At 37.8% G+C, this 13012-nt stretch overlaps 1 pseudogene; it reads right to left on the bottom strand.

The window, feature by feature from the left end:
- Positions 1–2188: 2188 nt before the first annotated feature.
- Positions 2189–12470, bottom strand: LOC117323967 (annotated as a pseudogene).
- Positions 12471–13012: the final 542 nt, after the last annotated feature.

The raw sequence follows: 13012 nt of genomic DNA, 5'->3' as shown, positions 1-13012 counted from the left end.
TTGTATGGTACGTTGTATGGTACATTGTATAGAAAATGTATGGTACATTGTATGGTACATTGTATGGTACATTGTATTGTACGTTGTATAGAAAATGTATGGTACATTGTATGGTGCATTGTATGGTACATTGTATGGTGCATTGTATGGTACATTGTATGGTACATTGTATTGTACGTTGTTTGTTACATTGTATGTTACATTGTATGGTACATTGTATGGTACATTGTATGTACGATGGTACAATGTATTGTATGGTACATTGTATGGTGCATTGTATGGTACGTTGTATTGTACGTTGTATAGAAAATGTATGGTACATTGTATGGTGCATTGTATGGTACATTGTATGGTGCATTGTATGGTACATTGTATGGTACATTGTATAGAAAATGTATGGTACATTGTATGGTGCATTGTATGGTACATTGTATGGTGCATTGTATGGTACATTGTATGGTGCATTGTATGGTACATTGTATGGTGCATTGTATGGTACATTGTATGGTACATTGTATGGTACATTGTATGGTGCATTGTATGGTACATTGTATGGTACGTTGTAATGTACACTGTATGGTACATTGTATGGTACATTGTATGGTACATTGTATGGTACGTTGTAAGGTACACTGTATGGTACATTGTATGGTGCATTGTATGTTACATTGTATGGTACATTGTATGGTGCATTGTATGGTGCATTGTATGGTGCATTGTATGGTGCATTGTATGGTACGTTGTAAGGTACAGTGTATGGTACGTTGTAAGGTACAGTGTATGGTTCTTGTATGGTACATTGAATAAGAAAATGTACGGTACGTCGCGATCGTATGGTACATCGTAAGGTACATTGTATGATACGGTGTACGGTTCTTTGTATGATACATTGTTTTACATTGTATGGTACATTGTATGGTACATTGTATGGTACATTGTATGTTACATTGTATGGTACATTGTGTGGTACATTGGATAGTACATTGTATGGTAAATTGGATGGTACATTGTATGTTACATTGTGTGGTACATTGTATGGTACATTGTGTGGTACGTTGTATGGTACGTTGTAAGGTACACTGTATGTTACATTGTATGGTACATTGTATGGTACATTGTATGGTACATTGTATGGTACATTGTATGGTGCATTGTATGGTCATTGTATGGTACATTGTATGGTACATTGTGTGGTACATTGTATGGTGCATTGTATGGTCATTGTATGGTACATTGTATGGTACATTGTGTGGTATATTGTATGGTACATTGTATGGTACATTGTATGGTACATTGTATGTTACATTGTGTGGTACATTGTATGGTACATTGTATGGTACATTGTGTGGTATATTGTATGGTACATTGTGTGGTACATTGTATGGTGCATTGTATGGTACATTGTTTGGTACATTGTATGGTACATTGTGTGTTACATTGTATGTTACATTGTATATACACTTACTACATGTACCTGGGGTATGTGTAGGACTGATACCGATGAGGGAGTGAGAGTTTTTATATAATTGTATATATGTTTCGAACTTCGGTTCAGACGAGACTGATTTCAAAGAAGAGATTATAAGAGGAGCAAATATTTTGATTATGTGACGTCTTTCAATTAATTTATTGGAGATATTGCAATGAATTGTTACTATTCCATTTCTAGACTGTAACAGCCCATACACGGTAACATATCATAAGTAAATATAACACTATATGGTTTGTTAAAACGTCAAAAGTTCCGTTAAAGATGCTGACTACTGAGAGAAATATACATCACAGGTTTCGATAGATGCAGGTTTGACCTCGTGTTTTCACTAGGAAATATTTTATTTTACTGTGTGATAAAAGTCACGTGTTCGATGCACATGCGTCTACTTCTGGTTAGTGTTTATAGAAAAAATATTAGACTCCTATATCAGCAGTAGGAGTAGGGGCTAACATATTTTTTTTTCTTTTTATACTGACCAGAAGCTTGTGACATCATGTAATACACTTAGAAGACGCTCACTTCTCCCGAACGCCTCACTTGTATTATCCTGGCACGTTTGAAGGGTCTCCGTAAACAATTTATCTACATTCTGTAATTATAATTTCGCATTAAGTTCCGTTTAGACATTTATATATACTGTATATAAATTATGTTATCTCATTGTTTTTTGTGGGTTTTTTTTTTGTTAGTGTCTCACCTCTGAAGTATCCTTGCGATGACGACTTTCTCCTCATTCATTGCAAAAGTCTGCCCAATACAGTTTCTGAAAACAAACCCACACAGAGTCTTACTAACCAAGAAAGCAGTCACAGAACATATATACAGCTGTCAGTCTAATTGATGTACTATAACCAAGAGAGCTGTAATATACTATTTTAAGGGGTTGTACAAATACCTCACCTTGGACCGGCAGCAAAGGGGATGAAGGCAAATGAATCCATCTGTGCGATGTTTTCCTTTGAGAACCTCTGAGGGATGAATTTTTCGGACTGGCTCCACACCGTGGGATTGTGGTGGACGGAGAAGATACTGCCGGAGAGATTAGTCCCCGGGGGCAGGGTTTTACCGTCAATGATGAATTCTCGGGTACTCTCTCGTTGTATGAAGGGGACCGGACTGTGGAGCCTCATCCCTTCCTTGATACACAAAGTCAGGTACTCCAACTTAGGCATGTCCTCCCTAGAATACCATGTCAAGGGGAGTAATAACACTGGAAAATATTGGGACAGAGAAATCCACAATCTATCAGTCACGTGCCAATCACGTATGAGTATATGGTTAAGAATGTTCTGACCTTTGTTTTTATTAAAGGATTGAATGCTGCTTTGGTCGATTTCATGGGGTTATGAAGAGTGTTCCTCCAGGAACAAATTTAATGATTTTATATTTTCCATACACATAGAATGATGTTAATCTGTTCAAATTCATGGACGGACAAATGAAACAGATTAAATTTGTTAGTTTCATCGAGTCTAACTTGAGTAGAAATTGAAATAGATAACTTTGAAAATTGTATTGCGTGTATTTTATAACACCAAACCATCATTTTCTTTTCCGTGTGTAGTACATGTATGATGGCAGAGCGTAACATTACCGAACTTTTAACCGGATATTTTGATCTGCCTCAGGATCACAATTTATGAAGTGAAAACAAGAAGACAAGACGTCTATGGACACATCTTAAAGCAAATCTGACCCTTCCGAGTAAAACATTCTTATAGGGACGTTATTTCAGAAAAACCAGTGTTCTCATTCTCTTCTGTTGACGACAAAATATGATAATGCTCACTTTAATTTTCCAATCAGTGAACAAGTTGATGATTTTATTAAACAAATCCCGAACATAAAGTTATAGTGTATGTCTCTAAAACCTATCCCGGCAATGTTTCTAAATTCCTCGTAATTCGCACAGTTATTGCCTGCCACTACCAATAATCAACGCGGAAAACGAAAATGGAAACGGAAAGATTATCATCACTGGCAAGTTGTATAAAATTAGGCAAGAGACTGACACACTTTATCTAAGTTAGACATATACATGTAGTTGATGAAACAGCGAATTACTGCATTTTGTCAATTTGATAAAATAAAATGGTGTTTGTGTTAATAGAAAATATATTTCTGATATACTGACCACTGGAGCCGGTCAGACTCTCTGCCCTCCAGGACGTGGTCAATCTCCTCCTGGACCTTAGCCTGGTGTTCTGGGTGTGTCGCTAGGGAGTACAGTATCCACGAGATGGCACTGGCTGTCGTGTCATGACCTGAGCCATACACAACAATCATTTATTGTTCCTGTCCATACTTCACAGACACCATCAAACAGAACAAAATATTAAAGAGGCCAAAGCAAAACTACATGTAGTGTAATGAAAACTGTAATGCCGTCTAAACATGATATTCCCTATTTCCTTGTGATTTTCCTAGTAATAATTTACATTGATACAAAATTCAATATGAAATGGCTGACATGTTGATTGTATGATATAAAACATATACTTGAGAATTAAACAAGAGTTTCGTACTCGCCCGGAAATATTCGAAAAATCCTTGGAGGGTATTTCTGTATCTAGCCAGAAGATGAATTATTTATTTTGGCTTTTCTAATGTAAAAAAATCACCTTCAAATAAGAATGTGTCGACTTCATTTCGGATCTCCTCCCTGGTGAGTCCCTTCCCATTCTCATCCCGCGCCATCAGTAGAATGTCCAGGAAATCTTTGTACTTCTTTTCTGGAACACCCCCAGCTTCCTGTGTAATATAAGGGGAGATAACTACAAAAAAAGCTCCCTATGTAATATAAGGGGAGAAAACTACAAACACCTCCAGCTTTCTGTGTTATATAAGGGTAGATAACAACAAACACCCTCAGCTTCCTGTGTAATATGAGAGGAGATAACTACAAACACCTCCAGCTTCCTGTGTAATATAAGGGGAGATAATTAAAACACCTCCAGCTTCCTGTGTAATATAAGGGGAGATAACTACAAACACCTCCAGCTTCCTGTGTAATATAAGGGGAGATAACTACAAAAATGTCAGCTTCCTGTGTAATATAAGAGGAGATAACTACAAACACCTCCAGCTTCCTGTGTAATATAAGGGGAGATAACTAAAACACCTCCAGCTTCCTGTGTAATATAAGGGGAGATAACTACAAAAATGTCAGCTTCCTGTGTAATATAAGGGGAGATAACTACAAACACCTCCAGCTTCCTGAGTTATAAAAGGGAAGATAACTACAAACACCTCCAGCTTCCTGTGTAATATAAGGGGAGATAACTAAAAACACCTCCAGCTTCCTGTGTAATATAAGGGGAGATAACTACAAAAATGTCAGCTTCCTGTGTAATATAAGGGGAGATAACTACAAACACCTCCAGCTTCCTGTGTTATAAAAGGGAAGATAACTACAAACAACTCCAGCTTCCTGTGTAATATAAGGGGAGATAACTAAAAACACCTCCAGCTTCCTGTGTAATATAAGGGGAGATAACTAAAACACCTCCAGCTTCCTGTGTAATATAAGGGGAGATAACTACAAAAATGTCAGCTTCCTGTGTAATATAAGGGGAGATAACTACAAACACCTCCAGCTTCCTGTGTTATAAAAGGGAAGATAACTACAAACAACTCCAGCTTCCTGTGTAATATAAGGGGAGATAACTAAAAACACCTCCAGCTTCCTGTGTAATATAAGGGGAGATAACTACAAAAATGTCAGCTTCCTGTGTAATATGAGAGGAGATAACTACAAACACCTCCAGCTTCCTGTGTTATAAAAGGGAAGATAACTACAAACAACTCCAGCTTCCTGTGTAATATAAGGGGAGATAACTAAAAACATCTCCAGCTTCCTGTGTAATATAAGGGGAGATAGCTACAAAAATGTCAGCTTCCTGTGTAATATAAGGGGAGATAACTACAAACACCTCCAGCTTCCTGTGTTATAAAAGGGAAGATAACTACAAATAACTCCAGCTTCCTGTGTAATATAAGGGGAGATAACTAAAAACACCTCCAGCTTCCTGTGTAATATAAGGGGAGATAACTACAAAAATGTCAGCTTCCTGTGTAATATAAGGGGAGATAACTACAAACACCTCCGATTCCTGTGTAATATAAGGGGAGATAAATACAAAAATGTCAGCTTCCTGTGTAATATAAGGGGAGATAACTACAAACACCCCCAGCTTCCTGTGTGATATAAGGGGAGATAACTACAAACAACCCCAGCTTCCTGTGTAATATAAGGGGAGATAACTAAAAACACCTCCAGTTTCCTGTGTAATATAAGGGGAGATAACTACAAAAATATCAGCTTCCTGTGTAATATAAGGGGAGATAACTACAAAAAAACAGCTTCCCGTGTAATATAAGGGGAGATAACTGTGATATATCTTTTTATCAAAGCTCGCTATAATATAACACAGTGAACGAGTGTGTGTTGTCTAATTAGCGATGTTTTACATACGAGTGTGTGTTGTCTAATTAGCGATGTTATACACACGAATGTCTGCTGTCTAATTAGCGATGTTATACATATGAGTGTGTGTTGTCTAATTAGCGATGTTATACATATGAGTGTGTGTTGTCTTATTAGCTATATTATACACACGAATGTCTGCTGTCTAATTAGCGATGTTATACATACGAGTGTGTGTTGTCTTATTAGCTATATTATACATACGAGTGTGTGTTGTCTAATTAGCGATGTTATACATACGAATGTGTGTTGTCTAATTAGCGATGTTATACATACGAATGTGTGTTGTCCAATCAGCGATGTTATACATACGAGTGTGTGTTGTCTAATTAGCGATGTTATACATACGAGTGTGTTGTCTAATTAGCAATATTATACACACGAATGTCTGCTGTCTAATTAGCGATGTTATACATACGAGTGTGTGTTGTCTTATTAGCTATATTATACATACGAGTGTGTGTTGTCTAATTAGCGATGTTATACATACGAATGTGTGTTGTCTAATTAGCGATGTTATACATACGAATGTGTGTTGTCTAATTAGCGATGTTATACATACGAGTGTGTGTTGTCTAATTAGCGATGTTATACACACGAATGTGTGTTGTCTAATTAGCGATGGTATACATACGAGTGTGTTGTCTCATTAGCGATGTTATACATACGAGTGTCTGCTGTCTAATTAGCGATGTAATACATACGAGTGTGTGCTGTCTAATTAGCGATGTTATACATACGAGTGTGTGCTGTCTAATTAGCGATGTTATACATATGAGTGTGTGTTGTCTTATTAACGATGTTATACATACGAGGTTTTGCTGACTAATTAGCGATGTTATACATACGATATTCTGCTGACTAATTAGTAAGGGTAAGCAGACAAACAATCACGATTATACATGCCAGTGTGTGCCGTCTTTTGTCTATCACATCCTCTGCGACATCATGTACATATTTACACTGCCGTTTAAACCTACGTCCGCCTTTGGTTAGATAGCAATGATTTGAGAGTACGTGTTAGAATAGTAATAATAATATCACATGATTGACTGGATGACAGACGGACACCTACTTGTTCCGTTCCATCCATTCTTCTGCAATCTCGTTGACAGCAGTGACGTATGGATGGGATTTACAGGAAACACAATGTAAAATAAAGAAATCAGTTCTGTGAGTCCATTTTACTACAGTAGTAAACTGATAGCTAACAGCAATAAACAAAAAAAACTTATCACAAGTTAATGTTAGAAATATTCCCACTAAGAGTTGTGAGACAATGAGATAAGAGTAGAGCGTACCCGAGGTTCTGACAGTTGGTACAGTAGGAGAAGGCACACCTCAGGATGATGTCTAGAGTACAGGCACTCACCACATGGAAAGTCTCAAAACTCTCACCCTTCTCCGCACACGTGCCGATGTTTTTCTGCAATACATAATTCGACGTTTTATCTGGTGACCAGTTCTTGATTTTGTAAACCTCTCATAAGATTTTAATCATTAAACTAAGGTAAACGCACCAACAAATAAATCTTTTAACGTTTACGAGAGTTTACGAGAGTTACCAGGAGTTCCTCTGCAGCCTCGTTGTAAACCTCCATATACGGACGTAGGACATCGAAGTGGAATGCCGGTGTGAGTAAACGACGTGACCGCGCCCAACGCTGTCCTCCCGCTATCAACAGACCGTCCCCGAGCCAGGGCCGTCCGTGGCGGTATGCCCCTCCGAAACCTACAGTTTTTGGTTCTAACCAAACAAAACAGTTTTAGTCTTCTAAACTGTATCAGACAGCTAACATAGAAACATTTCACAGCAGATTAAAATCAGCTTAGTCATTTTACATTGTAGAGATACAAGTTGGTTGTCACCCTTACATTGTAGAGATACAAGTTGGTTGTCACCCTTACATTGTAGAGATACAAGTTGGTTGTCACCCTTACATTGTAGAGATACATGTTGGTTGTCACCCTTACATTATAGAGATACAAGTTGGTTGTCACCCTTACATTGTAGAGATACAAGTTGGTTGTCACCCTTACATTGTAGAGATACATGTTGGTTGTCACCCTTACATTGTAGAGATACAAGTTGGTTGTCACCCTTACATTGTAGAGATACAAGTTGGTTGTCACCCTTACATTGTAGAGATACAAGTTGGTTGTCACCCTTACATTGTAGAGATACAAGTTGGTTGTCACCCTTACATTGCAGAGATACATGTTGGTTGTTACCCTTACCTTGTAAAGATACATGTTGGTTGTCACCCTTACATTGTAGAGATACATGTTGGTTGTCACCCTTACATTGTAGAGATACAAGTTGGTTGTCACCCTTACATTGCAGAGATACATGTTGGTTGTCACCCTTACATTGTAGAGATACATGTTGGTTGTTACCCTTACATTGTAGAGATACATGTTGGTTGTTACCCTTACATTGTAGAGATACATGTTGGTTGTCACCCTTACATTGTAGAGATACAAGTTTGAGGTATCATTTCATAATCGAAGCAATAAGAGGGTTAGAAATGTACGTCATCAGGTAGTTCACACACACACTTTTGGCGGGATTGTCGGTTGTAATTGTTATATGAAATGACTGTCATGAAATATATTTGTATAATTATATATTGGCCAAAATTCTCGCATTTTAAATTTGTTTTGTGGTATTTACATAACTTCTTCACGCCCACACTCCAAAATACAGTGGTTTACACCCACACATTGATATTGTAAATTGGATAAAAATCTTATCTTCTTTCTAGGATGTTCCATGGAGTATGAAAAAAACAAAACAAAACAAAAACAAAACAAAAACAGCTGACTTTGCATGTGCAGAAGAATCAGAAAAGAAAATTTATAATGTCCGTGCCTAAGTCACCGTCCCATTGGTAACAAACTTTAGTCGCCTTTAAGAGGCGTACATTAATGTCGTAATAACGCTTTCTAAACAGATCAACTTCAAGTCATGTCATTTTATCTCCCATACCCAAACAAAGTCACCAAAAATAGTTAGACTTGACAGCAATCCTTCAGTGTTGGATGAAGAATACGTCCTATTCAGTGACATACAGGTTTACGAAGCAACCCGCAGTATTCCGGAAATCGAAGAAATGTATCAACTGTAGTGAACTAGGAAATAGACAAGTTTTATATGTTATGTGTTCAAAGTTACCTAGAGTAGTTAAAGCTATACGCTATAGTCAGCCAAATCTATTCGAGTTGCTTCCCTTAGATCAGTAGCTAATTAACCCGTTTTAGGTTTACACCCTTCATTCTATATCACCTGAAAGTCAGTCGTTGGTAAGTAGCACACGGTCCGTGGGACCAGTGGTCAGTGCCTAGGGCTATATTTGGAAATGACGAGATAGGGGTTTAGATACGCCCATATTTCGGGGTAAAGGTCACGATTGGTCAATTGACCACATCGTCAATTCATACATATTAATTACCCTTAGACCAGTGGTCAGTGCCTAGGGCTATATTTGGAAATGACGAGATAGGGGTTTAGATACGCCCATATTTCGGGGTAAAGGTCACGATTGGTCAATTGACCACATCGTCAATTCATACATATTAATCACCCTTAGGGGATATAAAAAGACTTGCGCGTTTTGCATAAGGAGTTTATAACCGGAACAAGGACGTTAAGCCCCATCCATCAATCAATCAATCAAGCATAAGGAGTTCTCCAGCAGCTTTCAGTCTAAACGGACTTAGTGCCGTTTGGATGTACATATTTAGGATGTGAGGACTTAGTTTTGTTTAAATGTGTGTGAACTGTTAAGTGTGAATGCGCCGGCGATAGTGTGGAAGATGGATGAAACTTCATTGGATTGTATTGTACCTTCGGGATTTTCCTGTGGATTAATAAATATAAGTAAACTTTATATCCAGTGTTGAATTATGTTTATCACACCACAACCATCCCAAAAAGAACTTTCACGTCCCGTGTTCATGGAGAGCGGACGTTACAAAACTTATACTTGGAAGTGCTTGAAAGATGGAAAACGTCTTTTTCGATTTCTGAACAAAGATGGTCTTGAAGTTAGACTGGAGTCTACTCTGTGAGTAGTTTACTCGATTTATGGGTGAATTTAAGAACATGTCGCAAATACTTCCTAGGGCGTGATCATGACCGAGGTGTTTACGTATTTCGAACGCTCTGAAATCAATTTCGCCGTAACCGACATATCCGTAGGGCAGTCATTTCCAACAACGTCATGAAACCAGGTGTCCAGAGGGCCTGTATCGCTCACCTGACTTCATTTCACCAAAAGTCAAAACAATGTTCATATTTATATCCTTAGTAGCTATATTTGTCGATCTCGAACAATGTTGGTCATGGTTATAGTGTGGGGATCTCAACTGATTAAAGACATAACTCAGAAATGAAGTCCAGTGTGACTAGGAGTTGAAGACAACATGGATTGTGTTTAAAACATGGCTGTGTTAACTGTTTAGAGAAACCAAATCCCTTAGGGTGGGGAAGACCCCAGGGTCTTAGTTTTTATTAATAGGGATTTGAAGCAAATATTGATGGACAACGGACGCTGCGCCATGGCATAAGCAGGTGAGCTAAAAATAGCAGAGACTCTACCGACAACCTCCACTTAAGCAAGGAATAGCAGACCACGAGAGATAACGACTTGATGGGATTTGAGAAAAGTCCGACACTTCAAGACAAAATTGATTAAAATGAGAAAGATATACAGATCATCACTGATTGATACAATATCGCCCCATATCGTCACTTAATAAAGTATTTCGGATCTGCCACAAGACATAAAACAATTCGCTATCACTTCACCTGTAGATTGCCTCTATGCTCTTGGAAATATGCACAAGAATGGTGGAGAGTCAAGGAAGCCAACAGCTTTGCATGGGAAAAGTTCAAAGAAAGATCAGGATCAACCATGAGGGCAATATGTCTACGTGATTAGCGCGTTAATCGCCCTGCTGTACGAGACTGAACCCTCCTGGAGCAATACGCCTGTGTAATATAGAACATCTGTGGTTACATTGCACTTCTTCGTGAATCACAAAACATGTATGATGTTGGAAAAGACATGTCCTAACTATATTGCGTTACTGCACAACTATGAGGAAATTCACTCAAGGTTTATCGAATAGCCAACATCCAAATAGTATATATAGAAGGAAGCAGAAGGTACGGATATTACTCTTTATTGGGCTTAGATTGAAAAAGCAACAGAGTTATTTGTCAAGTCCCTGAACAAGAGAAATTTTCCAATGTACAATCATATCCTCAGAATGGAATGACAAATGAAATAAATGTCGTCGGTACCTTGGTTTACAACGTCCTTCCAGTGTTGACACCGGAACCAGTGTATCACAAAGAAGGGTGTTACAACACACATTATGGAGATAGTATATGTCTTGTCGTATCCACAGATGACAGTCTTTCTAAAACAGGTTAACTTGGTGCCAGGAATCGTTTGAAGTAAATTCGACTGTCCAGAGTTTAAACCACGATGTGAAACACCTAAAAGATACATTCTCCAATGCCTGTCGTTGACGGTAGTTACTAATGGGACTGTACACGTTATTTTCGCAGGGTTGTTGATACTGTAACTAGTGATTTGTACAGATTCGCTATTTCCTCTGTCACGAACCTTTATAGAAAAATTATCTTACGAGAGTGGCTATGTCATATGGAATTTATCAAACGAGTTCAATAATTTGATATGCCACGAGTGCATGTTTAAATGGTGACTTAGGCATGGGCGTTAGGAATTTCCTTTTCTGATTCTTCTGTACAAGTAAAGTCAGTTGTGCATTTTCCCTGTCGTACTTGACCATTTTAGAAAGATGACAAGAATGTTATCCACTACGCAATATGTCAAGTGCGGGTGTAAGCCCCGTGTTTTGGAGTATTACCTCCGAACCGACGATATTTTCCCCGCCAGACGTGTGCATTTCTACCCCTGAATGTCTGTCCGGTCCTTTTGTCTTGAAATATATCGTACATTGAACTGTAAGTATAATTTTGATTAGATCGATATACACCTTTACTGACACTAATGTGTCGGTCATACCTGCAGTTTTGAGGAGGATCTTGATAGTGTCTGGATGAGTTAGCATTATGATAGGTTTGGGACCAATCCACAGACGGTAGAAGCGTGGGAACCGTTGACCCAAATTCTTAAAATACTCCAATCTTTTCTCCCCATTTGGTGGACTCTGTAAGGCAATACACAGAACATATACAGTTGGGGCCCTGTAAACACTGTTTTTCCACAAGTAAAATACATAAGGAATCTCGATATTTATGATTTTCTGCAACCACACACCATACGCCATGGTTTGATAATCTCCGCGATGTAGACATATTCTTCTTCACTTATTAATTCTTCTTGTGTGAAATATTTACGGGACATTATGTCGTTTAAATGATTTCATGCTGTAAATATAAAAGTAAGGGGGAATCTTGTATTGTTATTAAAACAGTAAAAGTTATTAATGAACTACTTTAATACAAAAAAATTAATCGCTGCCAACGACTATCAATTCGAGCATGCGCATACGAGTTGCTATATTTCACAAAAAAAAAAAAAAAAAAATGATGAATGCGCTCTCCGTGCAAGCAATAAGCTCATCAGTTATTGAAAACGGAATCAGCGAGAAAAGGGACGACACGACAAGACAGTGAACGTCATAAAATGTATAAATATCGGCAACATAAATAATAGATAAGGAATACCAAATCGGCAATACATTATCATACCCCTAAGTTCCCTACTCCATATTGATATCTTCAGAATACGAATTGATATCTTAACAAAATGATAGTTTTATAAAATGAAGTGAAAGCTTTACTACATTTCAAAGTTTAGTTTGAATGATACATTAGATAGGGTAAGATTTTAATAAGAGTGTTCACTATGTTACAGATCAACGCGTCATGCGTTTTTAGCGATTTTTTTTCACAATGATTATTTTCTGACTGACGTTGCAATACTTTTAAAGGGACAATTTAGTCAAGTTTGTTTACTTTTTCACAAATTATT

The sequence above is a fragment of the Pecten maximus genome, chromosome 3, assembly GCF_902652985.1.
Source record: "Pecten maximus chromosome 3, xPecMax1.1, whole genome shotgun sequence".
NCBI lineage: Eukaryota > Metazoa > Mollusca > Bivalvia > Pectinida > Pectinidae > Pecten > Pecten maximus.
This window is presented reverse-complemented; position numbering and strand designations above follow the sequence as displayed.